Source organism: Ovis aries, chromosome 15, assembly GCF_016772045.2.
Source record: "Ovis aries strain OAR_USU_Benz2616 breed Rambouillet chromosome 15, ARS-UI_Ramb_v3.0, whole genome shotgun sequence".
Taxonomy (NCBI): Eukaryota; Metazoa; Chordata; class Mammalia; order Artiodactyla; family Bovidae; genus Ovis; species Ovis aries.
In genome coordinates, this window is record NC_056068.1 from 35717483 (window position 1) to 35729880 (window position 12398).

The 12398-nt window shown below is 35.7% G+C and overlaps 1 protein-coding gene across 49 annotated transcripts in view; it reads left to right on the top strand.

Moving 5' to 3' along the window:
* The window catches only part of SOX6 (SRY-box transcription factor 6), a 720275-nt gene that overhangs the window by 158881 nt on the left and 548996 nt on the right, over window positions 1-12398 (top strand). The window lies entirely within an intron of this gene.

Below are 12398 nucleotides of genomic sequence, written 5' to 3' on the forward strand. Positions count from 1 at the left end.
GCTCACACAGTTTTATATAAGCTCAAGTGAATTAATTCATTAATAAAAGCAGATTTTCTATTTTTATTTCACCTTTGGGCTCTTTTATACCTTTGGAAAGCACAAATACAACAGAATGGTATGTTAGACACTTTATTATTTTTACCTTTTTGACCCACCTATAGTAGATAATTAAGCATTCGCATCAATGGACTCCAAGTTTGTACCCTTATAACTGCCTACATTAGGCAGACTGTAGATTATTTTTTTCGTAAAGCTATGGCAGCTGGTAACAAGCCTATGCTGCTGCTGCTGCTAAGTCACTTCAGTCGTGTCCGACTCTGTGCGACCCCATAGACAGCAGCCCACCAGGCTCACCCATCCCTGGGATTCTCCAGGCAAGAACACTGGAGTGGGTTGCCATTTCCTTCTCCAATGCAGGAAAGTGTCCGACTCTTAGTGACCCCATGGACGGCAGCCCACCAGGCTCCTCCATCCATGGGATTTTCCAGGCAAGAGTACTGGAGTGGGGTGCCATTGCCTTCTCCAGTGCATGAAAGTGAAAAGTGAAAGTGATGTTGCTCAGTTGTGTCCGACTCTTAGCAACCCAATGGACGTTAGCCCACCAAGCTCCTCCGTCCATGGGATTTTCCAGGCAAGAGTACTGGAGTGGGGTGCCATTGCCTTCTCCAACAAGCCTATGACTTGGTTTCAATTATTACCACTTGTGTTCTGAGTTTCACTGACTGTAGTATAGAAGAAATACAGATGTTGTTCTCTTGTGAATGTAATTTTTCTTCCAATTATTACATATATATGGCATCATCAATTAGAATGGTTAAGGTGAGATTGTTGCACATAACTTGATAACCTGATATAGCAAGTATCAAGTGCACACTCATTGAATGATTGACAACTTTAGGAGATTCTGGGCTTGGCCCCTCATAGTGGCAGTGTGTGGAAGCCACTATTGATTTTGTGATAGTTACAGAGAATTTTTTCTTGGACTTGCAGTCACAGAATAGATAGCTGCGAGGCAATATCTGGGGGAAGGCTGAGAAAGTAAAGCATGGAAAATGTGGGTATAAACTAGAGAGCTGAGTTTCAAAAAACTTTGAGGGTTTGCACCTTTCTGAGGAGAAGATATGGTTGAACAAATGGAAGAAATACCCTTCCCTCCAATTTTACTGCAGTAATTGAGAAGAAGAGAAAAAAGGAGAGAAATTAGTGAAATAAGAAATGACTGAAATAGGAGATTTTTATAAAATCATAAAATGGGATTGATTTTTCAAGATGTGGAAATATTTGTTTGGATCTGACAATAGTAATTTAAAAGGGGTTCTGTAGTCCACCCCCACCCCCATAACTATTTCAGTTTTATTGATTTCAGTTCAGTGCATTCTGAGGACAATAGTAGGAACTTTAGGAAATAGCTACCTCCCTGGGGTGGGGTGCGGTGGTGGTTGGGGGGGGGGTCGCGGAAACAATGAGAACAGTTTTGATTTATCTGGGTAAAGATTACTATGGATATATATGAAAATAATCATTTATGTATCACACTTCGTATTTTGCATGGGAGACCTTTAGAAAGGTCTCATGGTAACCATGACCAAGTAGCATCCTTGTGTCTTCTAGGACAAAGAATCACATGAAGTAGGTTTGCATTATGGTATATGATGCTTTTAGTTTGGGACATTGGCAAACTCTTTGAAATCACACTTCTATACAGTGACTTTTAGTGTGATGCCTCTTCCTTTCTTTTCTCCTTCTACGTCCCTTTCCTCTTTTCCCTCCATCCTTTCTATCCTTTCTTTCAGTTAGAGATAGTTTCTTTTCAATTAGTATGTATGCTGCTTGCCAGCTGTAAAATGATACATAACATGTGTTCCTGAAGTTGTATGCAAGGTCACCTTTTGGATTAAGGACTAAAGAATCCTCAGTGGGTTTCCTATATGAACTAAGAGCACTCATTTATTTTATACAATTAAAGAAACTGAGGAACTGTTGGAATTAGTTTTACTATTGTGAAGTGATGATCATTCAAAAGAAATTATAATCTTTATTGACTCAGCAGTTTACTAAACCTGAAGTGAAATTTGTCAGATTTTAAGGCGTGTTGAGTATTTGCTCACTAAGAACAAGATAAAGGAATATCACGGTCTAAAAGGAGAACTTTTACGTTTTCAGAAAGTCTTCCTGCAGTGAGATATTCTGTGCAACCGTGTACTTACAACCTGAAGGGAAGTCCCCAGTTGTGTTTTTCTGGCAAGTCTTCCACATAAGATGTATTTGTCTCAGTTCTTGATGTGGGTTGTTTCTTGAGAATAGTTTGGTTTAAGGTTAGAGGGGATTAATTATCCCATGCAACCAAAAGGAAACATTTATAAATTATCTCAAAGATACTAAACAGGAGATGAAATCCAGATATTCCTGGAAGAAAGCTGTAGATTCACCAAAGTTATGATTATAGAGAGCACTGGTAGGATAACAAGTTGTGCATTAGTTTGTAGTGTCCAGAGTGAACAGACTGACACTGTCCCCCAGCAGCACCCACCAGTGCTCTAACATTTCCCAGTTTCTCTGTCAAGAGAGGAAGGGGAAGGAATCAAGTGTCTGTATTTGGCAGAGCTTCCCTGGTGGCTCAGAGGTAAAAGCATCTGCCCACAATGCGGGAGATCTGGGTTCGATCCCTGGGTCGGGAAGATCCCTGGAGAAGAAAATGGTACCCACTCCAGTATTCTTGCCTGGAGAATCCCATGCCTGGCAGGCTACCATCCACAGGGTCGCAAAGAGTCGGGCACGACTGAGTGACATCACTTTCACGTTCTTTCAATAGGTTAAAAACAGCTGTGTGTTCTAGGCATTGGGCAAGGCACTTCTACCTGTTATCTTTAATTCTTATAACAAATCCCTCAAACCCCTGGTGATTTTCTCTAAATCCTGATTTATTTCTTACCTTCATAGTAGTTATCTTGTTTTTGTATGTTTATTGGAATGTTTATAGTTTTCTTCAGTAAACTTATGAGCCCTGTCAGGGCAGATACCGTGACTATTTTGTTCAAACCTGTACCCCCAGTTTCTAGCACAATGTGTGACACATACTAAGTTCCTAGTAGATATTTGTTGAATAAATAAACAAATGAACGACCACAACAAAAGATAAGGGAAAGATGGAAGGAATGAAAGGAAGAAAAGGGCAGAGCTGGGATTCAAACACAGTTGGTTTGATTTCAGATCACATCTCTTCCCAACCATGAAAACATCAGCATGGTTTCACTTCATCTGGAATATTATTCTTGATTATATCCTTAACTGATAAAATTTTCCTAAGTTCTTAGAGCACTTCAAACCTGTTTAGATCTTATTCTGAGACCTCTTGCATCTTACCCTGAGACTGAATGCCATGAAAAAGGCTGTCCCATCTTTTTATCATGCTGTTGGAATAGTGTAACCATTCTGTGCTAACAATTCTCTCCAGAAATATAGGTTTCATATTCTAGATTTTTGGGTTTCTTTTCCTCCTACACAAAGAGAATGCACTTCTTTCTTTCTCTTCTGAGACTGATCCTTAATTTTGATCCTTGTGCTAGAGTGATTGATGTTACATGTCTTGCTGAGTTTTTTGCTTGAGAAGATGTGTGTCACTCTAATTAGAGATTGCTTGTGGGAGGAGTCAGGCCAACCCAAGGAGCTCCTATCCTGGCAGGTGCCAGGCACTGGGGCTTGGTTTGGTCATTTAGCAGTGACCTCTTTCCACTTAGTTCAGTTTTATTGCTTGAATTTTTCCTTTACAAATATCATCGTCAAATACATTGGTATTTGCATGACACTATCAACTATTTCATTTCCTTTTATTCCTAGTGTCATCTTTTAAAAAGCCTTATTATGTCCTTCCATCTGTTCTCCAGGATGGGAGGAAATGTAAGAATGTAGAGAGTAAATGCAAGATTCACCTAATTTTTTTCCACCTACTGTGAAAGGTGTCATTGTAGTCAGACTTTCAGCGATGCTATGTAGCCTTGAAAGTATACATTGTTAAGGCTGTATAGATGTGGTTAGTTCAAACAGGAATTATGTATCTCCCAGGTATATTGAATTGTACTTAAATCTTGATGTCAACTTAAAGAGCCCTATATAAATTCCCAAGAAGGGTATAAGAAACAGATTTCTGTGATGTGAAGCCTCTTGGAAGCTCTGACCATCTGAGAATCTATCATCTGAAGCAGTCTGGCCTACTTACAAGTTAGTATCATAGTAAAGAGTGATCTGAGCCATTAGAGTCTTCACATTGGATGGTATAACAGTGGTCAATGTGATGTCCAAGTTGCCCTCTGAAAACTCTTTAAATGAGATCACACCAGTCAATCCTAGAAGAAATCAACCCTGAATATTCACTGGAAGGACTGATGCTTTGCTGAAGCTCCAGTCCTTTGGACACCTGATGCGAAGACCTGACTCATTGGAAAAGACCCTGTTGCTGGGAAAGACTAAGGGCAGGAAGAGAAGGGGGCAACAGAAGATGAGATGGATAAAATCACGGACTCAATGGACATGAGTTTGAGAAAACTCCAGGAGACAGTGAAGTACAGGAAGCCTGGTGTGTTGCAGTTCATGGGGTTGCAAAGAGTTAGATACGACTGAGCAATTGAACAGCAGCAAATCAGTTTTGCAGTTTGGTAAATCCTTTTCTTGGCAGCAAATATTTTCTTCCAAGGAGAGTGTTTAGCTTCTGTTGGAAATTAATTCAACTCCATAAATATAGACTGGGTACTGAGTGTATTCAAAACAGAACATTAGATGCTGCATTAGAAACAAATGCAAGTGTAAGGAGTTTCTGCTATCAAGAACCTTAGAATCTAGACATAATTATTAAAATTTCTTATTCTTTTTTGTGTCCCTATGTCTAAATCGGTGTGTGGCTCAAAGGAGGAATTAATAAATGTTAAGTAAGTTGCACTGATTATTGCAGAGGAGACAAACAGAGGAGATATATTATTCTCTATGCCTTAATTAAAAAAAATTGTCCTCTGGGGAGTTCAAAAGAATTAAAGATAATCCCTTTAAGAAGAAGGATCTTAACTTAAGAAGCAGACTTTCTGATATTCTTTGAACGTTGAATTGAATTTTATCAGTGGAGTAGGGGATGAAGAGACAGGTGCATCTTGTTACTGAGAGAACTGCACAAACATGGGTAGGGGATAGATGGAAGGAAACAGGGAAGTATGGGATAGGGAATAACGAGAAATCCAGTTTGACTGAGGTATAGGGTATGCATAAGCTAGAAAATTTAGTGTGATTATATCATTGTGGCACATAATGGTAAGCTAAGGCATTTGGTAGATTTGAGACAGCCATCAATCCAAATAGCTGAGTGGGATGGCAAGAGCTTTGGTTTTGAGAAGTTAGTTCAGCCAACAGTTTGTAGAGTTGATTAAAGGGGGAAAAAAGACTTTAACTAGGGAAACACCTTGTAAGATAGTTTAGGCAGGAGGTAAGAGGTTTAAACAAGAGTAGGTATTTTGAGAACAGAATGTTAGAAACAGAAAGAAGAGACTTTGTATAATGTGGTGTGCTAACCACATTATATCTGATGCTGGATTATATCTGATGGGGAGCATAAGGAAAAGAAAGGAGTCAGAATTACTCATTGCTTTTCCCTGTTCCCTGTTCTCAGCACCGAAGTTTTGGAAAGGCAGAGGGAAAATATCATGCTAATGATCTCATGTCAATGCTCAAATCCCTTGCATCTCATTGGTTAGATCCCCACTGAAAATTGAGGATATTTTTTCTTTCCATGGAGGCCTGGAAGGAAGATGTGTTTTTAAATGAATGAGAATATACTTAAAGATAAAATCACTTGATAATTTAAAGGCATAGCCTAAACACAGAAGATGTTAATACTGGGGACTCAAGTGTACAGGCAGGGCCTTGTTGATTTCAGGGACATAAAGTAAAACTTGGCTACCATGAGTGAGAAGAGTGAAGATACTGTGAATTATGCCATTCCTATCAGGTGGCTTTCACATAGAGATTAATACATGACATCTGTGAGGAATAAAACAGGTGTGAACAGAGTCTGGTTACTTTTAAAACTCTCTCAGATAAAATGATGACTACAACTCCCTTATTATATTGCTACATTCTGTCCTCCACAGAAGGTATAGTCAAAGGAAATATTATGCTTTGGATATAGGTCCTTTCTACTTGACTCTTTCAAGGGAAAAGGAAATACTGCAGGAAAATACATTCATGACTAAGAAAAGACACTGAAATAAGATTTTTAAAATAAACTTTTTCAAGAAAATGGAATAAAGTCAAGCTGATTTTGAAAAGGATTCTTATCATTCTCATTGCCTTATTGTTCAGACTAACACTAACATGCATTAATTCATTTATTCATTCACTCAATAAGAATATGAATTCAGGATTCTTTTGGATATGAGGTGGAATTTAAAATGGTGACTGAAGAGTTAGTCATCAGGAATTTATACTCTATTATGGGAAGAGATGAAATATATATATATATATATATATGGAAACAAAGTAACTGTTACAAAACCTAGTAATTTCTCTCTAGGAAATGTTTTGTCCAGTGTTTCTCCTGGGAGACCTGCAGGAGTTGTTGTTCTGCATTCAAATGTATTCAGTTGTATGTACTGTGTGTACCTTAGCCTGCTGACACACCGAGCCCCTTGCCAGTTCGTCATCAGAGGGCCCTCTTTCATAACCTGTGTATGACTTAAGTTTCTGTCTCACTTGTACCTATCAAGCTGTTCATTTTATGAATTGCCTAATAGATTTCAGTGAAATGCTTTTTGAATGAATTACAGACACGCTATCTTACATTCTATCAATTGAGATATTTTGGGTTAAAAATCTTAAAAATTTATGTATCCTTTGGGAAAGTTAAAGTCTGTTACTTTTCCACATCTTAAGCTTTTTATATGTTTTATATTATAAAACTCCAAAATAACTTTTGAGTGCCTTCTGTGAACCAGAACTATAGTAGATACTACGTATTAGTTTAAAAATATACCGTATGGAATTCCTGCCAGTCCTGGATACTGCTGTGTACTAGCTCTGATCCTAGGCAAATCATGTAACCTCTTGGAACCTTAGCATGCTCATCTGTAAAGTGAGAATATTACCTACTGCATTTTTTTTTTAAACAGCTTTGAAAGTGAAGTTGCTCAGTCATGTCCGACTTGAGATATAATTGGCATATAATAAACTTCATATATTTAGAGTATAATTTGATGTTTTGATAGGAGTCGGAAACGACTTCACTTTCACTTTCATGTGTTGGAGAAGGAAATGTCACCCCACTCCAGTATTCTTGCCTGGAGAATCCCAGGGACTGGAGAGCCGGGTGGGCTACCGTCTATGGGGTCGCACAGAGTCGGACACGACTGAAGCAACTTAGCAGCAGTAGCAGCATACACCAGTCAAGCCAGTTCCGCAGTCAAGATAATTTACATAATCCTAATGGTCTCTTAATGCCCCTTCAGAGTCCCTTACTCTACCCTTCCTTGATCTGTTTTCAGCCTCATCCCTAGGCAATCACTGGTCTGATGCCGTTATAGATTGCATTAAAATTTTTGTTTTATGTAATTGGAATCATACGTTATATACAATTTTTTGGTCTAGTTTCTTTCATTCAGAATGATTATTTTGAGATTCACTCATATGCATGTCAATAACTTATTTTTAAAATTGAGGATTAGTATTTCATTGTAAGTAGATACCACAATTTGATTATCCATTTAGGTTCTTTCTAGTTTTTGGCTGTTACAAATGAAGCTGCTTTGAACATTTGTCTTTAGGTGGACATGTTTTTTTCATTTCTTTTGTATAAATACCTAGGAATGGAATAATTAGGTTACATAGGTGCATGTTTAACTTTATAAGAACTGCTGATTTTTCCAAAGTGGTTTACCATTTAACATTCCTACTAGCAATGTGTAAGAGTTCCAGCTGTCCCACATTCTTAACACTTTGTATGTTTAGTCTTCAGTTTTAGCTATTCAAGTGGTCTGTAGTGGGTGATTCACTGTGATTTTAATTTTAATTTCCCTAATGACGGATGATGTTGAGCTTTCTTCATGTGCCTTTTTGTCATCCATGTATCTACTTTGTTGAAGTGTCTTTTAAATCTTTTGCTGTTCTTTTCTTTTTTTAAATTGGGGTTGTCTTTTTTTATTGAGTTGTAATAGCTTTTCATTTTTTAAAAAATATGAGTTATTTGTCAGATACATGTTTTGTGTGTATTTTTTACTGGTCTGTGGCTTGCCTTGTAAGTGCCTTTTGAAGAGCCAGTGTTTTAAATTTTGATAAAGTCCAATTATTGCTTCTCTTTTGTATTTCATACTCTCTGTGTCACCTTTGGGAAATTTTTGCAAAACCCAAAGTTGCCAAGATTTTTTTTCTAAGCATTTCATTAGAAGTTTTATAGTTTTAGATTTTAATTTAGGTCTATGATTTGTTTTAGTTTTGTAATAGCATGGTGAGATGCGATTTCAGGTTTATATTTTTGCTTATGGCTATCCAAGTTTTCTAGTGCCATTGTCTGAAAAGGTTTTCTTTTTCCCCATTAAATTGCCTTGGCACTTTTGTTGAAAATATGTTGACCATATATGTAGAGATTTATTTCTGGAGTCTCTACTCTATTCCATTGATTTACTTGTTTATTTTTTATGCTATTATCCTGATTACTTGATTACTGTAGCTTCATAGAATGAGATGGGAAGTGTTAGCTTCTATTCAGTTTTCTGGAAGAGTTTGTGTACTATAGGTATTATTACTTTTTAAATACATGAAAGGCTTCACTAATGAAATCATCTGGGCTTGGAGTTTTCTTTCTGGGAAGGTTTTTAACTACAAATTCAATTTTAAAAAATAAGTATAGGGCTATTTAGGTTATCTGTCTCATCTAAGGTATGCACTTTATGAATATATGGTGATGTTACCTCTCATTTATAGGTAGGAGAATGTATTTATAACAGCAAACATAATTTTGCTTTCCTGTTTTCTATTTTGTTGATTTCTGTTTCTGGTCTTGTTATTTCATTTTTCTCTTCATACTTTAGGTTTCAGTTGCTCTTATTTTTCTAGTTTCTTAAGGTAAAAGCTGAGATCACTGATTTGAGACCCCTTTTTTCAATACGGGTTTTAGTGCTATAAAATTTATTTCTAAGTAATGCTTTAGCTGTGTTTCATAAATTTTAAAATGTGGTATTTACATTTTTATTCAATTCAAAAGACTTTCTAGTTTCCCTTTTGATTTCTTCTTTGATTTCTGTGTCATTTAGAAGTGTTATTTTCTAATATTTTTATATTTTCCAGCTGTCTTTCTGTTGCTGAATTCCTAGTTTTTTTGTTGGTTGGCAAATTCTATTAATGTAAACTGGATAAAGCTGGTTGAAAGTGTTGCCCCAGTCTTCAATATCCTTACTGATTTTTTTGGTCTATGTGTTCTATCATTCATGCAGGGAGAGAGATTCTGAGAACTCTGATGAAATTTCTTCCTGACATTTTACTAGTTTTTCTTCCTTGTATTTTGAAGCTCTATTAGGCCATACTCATTATGGCCTCCTAATGAGTTTACCCCATTATCATTGTATAAGAATCCCTTTATCCATAGTAATATTCTTTGCTTTGAAATATGCTTTGTCTTATAGCTATGACAGCTTTCTTTTTATTAGTGGTACCATGGGATGTATTTTCCATCCGTCTACTTTTATAGTATTGTGTCTTCATTTTTAAAATGGATTTTGTATAGCCTGCATGCAGTTGAGTCTTGCTTTTTATCCAGTATGACAATCTCTCCCTTTTAATTTGGGTGTTTATTTACATTTAATGTGACTATTGACATGGTTGAGTTCAAATATAAGATATACCTTTGTTTCTTATTTGTACCACCTGTCATCATCACTGCCTTTTCTTGTTTTTTTTTTTTTAATTTATTAAAAACATTAAATTTCATTTAAAATCCCTTATTGGCTTATTAATTCCATGTTTTAAGTAGTTTATAAAATACAATTAAAACATGGAATTAATAAGCCAATAAGGGATTTTAAATGAAATTTAACATTTTTAATAATTATTTTTAAATAGAAATCCTATACAACTTATCACAGTCTTACCTCAAGCAATATCTCACAGGGCACACAGGATGAGAATCTTATAATAACATACTTCCATTTTTCCTTCCCAGCCTCTGTGCAACTGTTACACTTGATCCTAGTCAAAAGGCTAAGAAAAGATGCGTCTGTGCAATCGTTGTCTTACATATTACCTCTACATGTGTTATAAATTTAAAGATAGTTATTTTTGTTTTGAATAGTCAATATTTTAAAGATATTAAAAAATAAAGTCTTTTGTATTTACCCAGATGTTTACCGTGTTGTGTTCTTTTTTCTTTTTGTGTAGATTCAGATTTCTATTTGTCAGTTACCTTCTGCTTGAAAGACCTCTTTAATATTTCTTGTAGGATATGTCTGCTGCTGAGATGGTGATTTTTCATCACCTTTTATATTCACGAAAGGTCTTTATTTTGCCAACTATAGACTGTTAGATTAACTTTTTGTGGTTCAATAATTTAAAAATATTGATCCATTGTCTTTTAGCTTATATTGTTTTCAAAAAGCTGTCTGCTGTAATTTTTATTATGTTTCTTTGTGTATGGTGTATCATTTCCTCTGGCTACTTGTAAGATTTTCTCTTTATCATTGATTGTAAGCAACATTATTGCTATGTGCCTTAGTGTAGTTTTCTTAATGTTTGTTGAGCTTGGATTTTTTGAGATTCTTATATCTGTAGGTTTATTTTTTTTGTCACATCTGAAAATTTTTCAGCCATTATTACTTCAGAACTTTTTATTCACTCCTATTCTTTGTGGAATCCAATTATACATGTTTTAGGAGGCTTGAAGTTGTTTTTCAGTTCACTGATTCTGTTCACAATTTTTTTTTCACCTCCAATTTAGTTTCATTTAAGATTGTTTCTGTATATAAGCCTTGAAGTTCACTTTGTCTTTATCCTTCAGTGTTGAATCTGCTTTTAATTCTTCTCCCATGAGTTTTCATCACAGACATTGTATTTCTTTTATATCTAGAAGTTACAGTTGAGTCTTTATTATATATTCAAGATCTCTACTTAGTATGTTTAGTATTTACTTTAGCTTCATGGGCAAATAAGATGCAACTAATAGCTATTTTAATATCTGTATACTAATTCTATCATCTGTGTCATTTCTGGATAAATTTCAATCGATTGCTTTTTCTCTTTATAATGAGTGGTATTTTTCAGCTTCTTTTTATACTGATGATATTTTATTGGATGCCAGAAATTGTGTAAATTTTACCTTGTCAAGTCCTCAATCTTTCAGTATTTCTATAAATATTTTTGGATTTTTTTCTGGTATGTAGTTAATATACTTGGAAACAGTTTGATCCTTTCAGTACTTGCTTATAATCACTGTCAGTTGGAACCAGTGCCTTCTTTAGGACTAAGTTTCTACACTGCTGAGGCAATACTCTTCCGAGTATTCTATCCAGTGTCCTGGCATTATGAAGTTTTACACTTTGATGATGGGAAATTGAATTATTCCCGGATTTGTGTGAGTTCTGGGGATTGATTATATGTTTTTCTAACCTTGGTTGGTTTCCTCACACATGTGTGCTTATCAGTAATTGTGAGGGATTCTCTTCCAGACCTCTGGAAATCTGTGTGCAGGTCTCTCTCCTCTATTACTTTGCCTTATCAACTATATCCACCTTGGCCTCACTAGACTCCCAGCTTCATTTTCTTAGACCATTAGGCTCTGCCTCTATATTCTGCAGTTAGTAATTTCTTTCTTGAGGCAGTAAGCTTGGACAACTGTAGGGAAGACCTCATTTGTTTTTCCTTTCTCAGGAATCACTGTTCTTCATTGCTTGATGTCTAGTTTCTGAAAACTGTTGTCTATGAATTTCATCCAGTTTTTTTTTTTCCTAGTTGTTTAACCCAGAAGGATAAATCTAGTCCCTTTTAGTCCATCTTTGTCAGGGACAGAAGTCTCCACATATGTGAATAAATATATGATCTATATTAAACATTCAGTATATTGAGTGCTTCACACATAAAAAGTACTAATTGATCATTACTATTGTCATTTCTCCACCTGCATCCTGTTCAATAATGAAACTTAACTTTATATACCACCTTCTATATGAAGCCTTCCAGATGAATGTTACTCTTTATTCTTTGTACTCATATCACTTTAAATGTACTTTCATTATGACATGGGTCTACATTATAAATTTTGGTTTGCTTGTTTGTAGTTTGTCATTTTTTTTTGTAGATTATAAGTTCTTAGACAAATGAGGTCTATCTTATTTACCTATTCTTAAGTTTCCAGCATATAGTAAATGCATATGTTT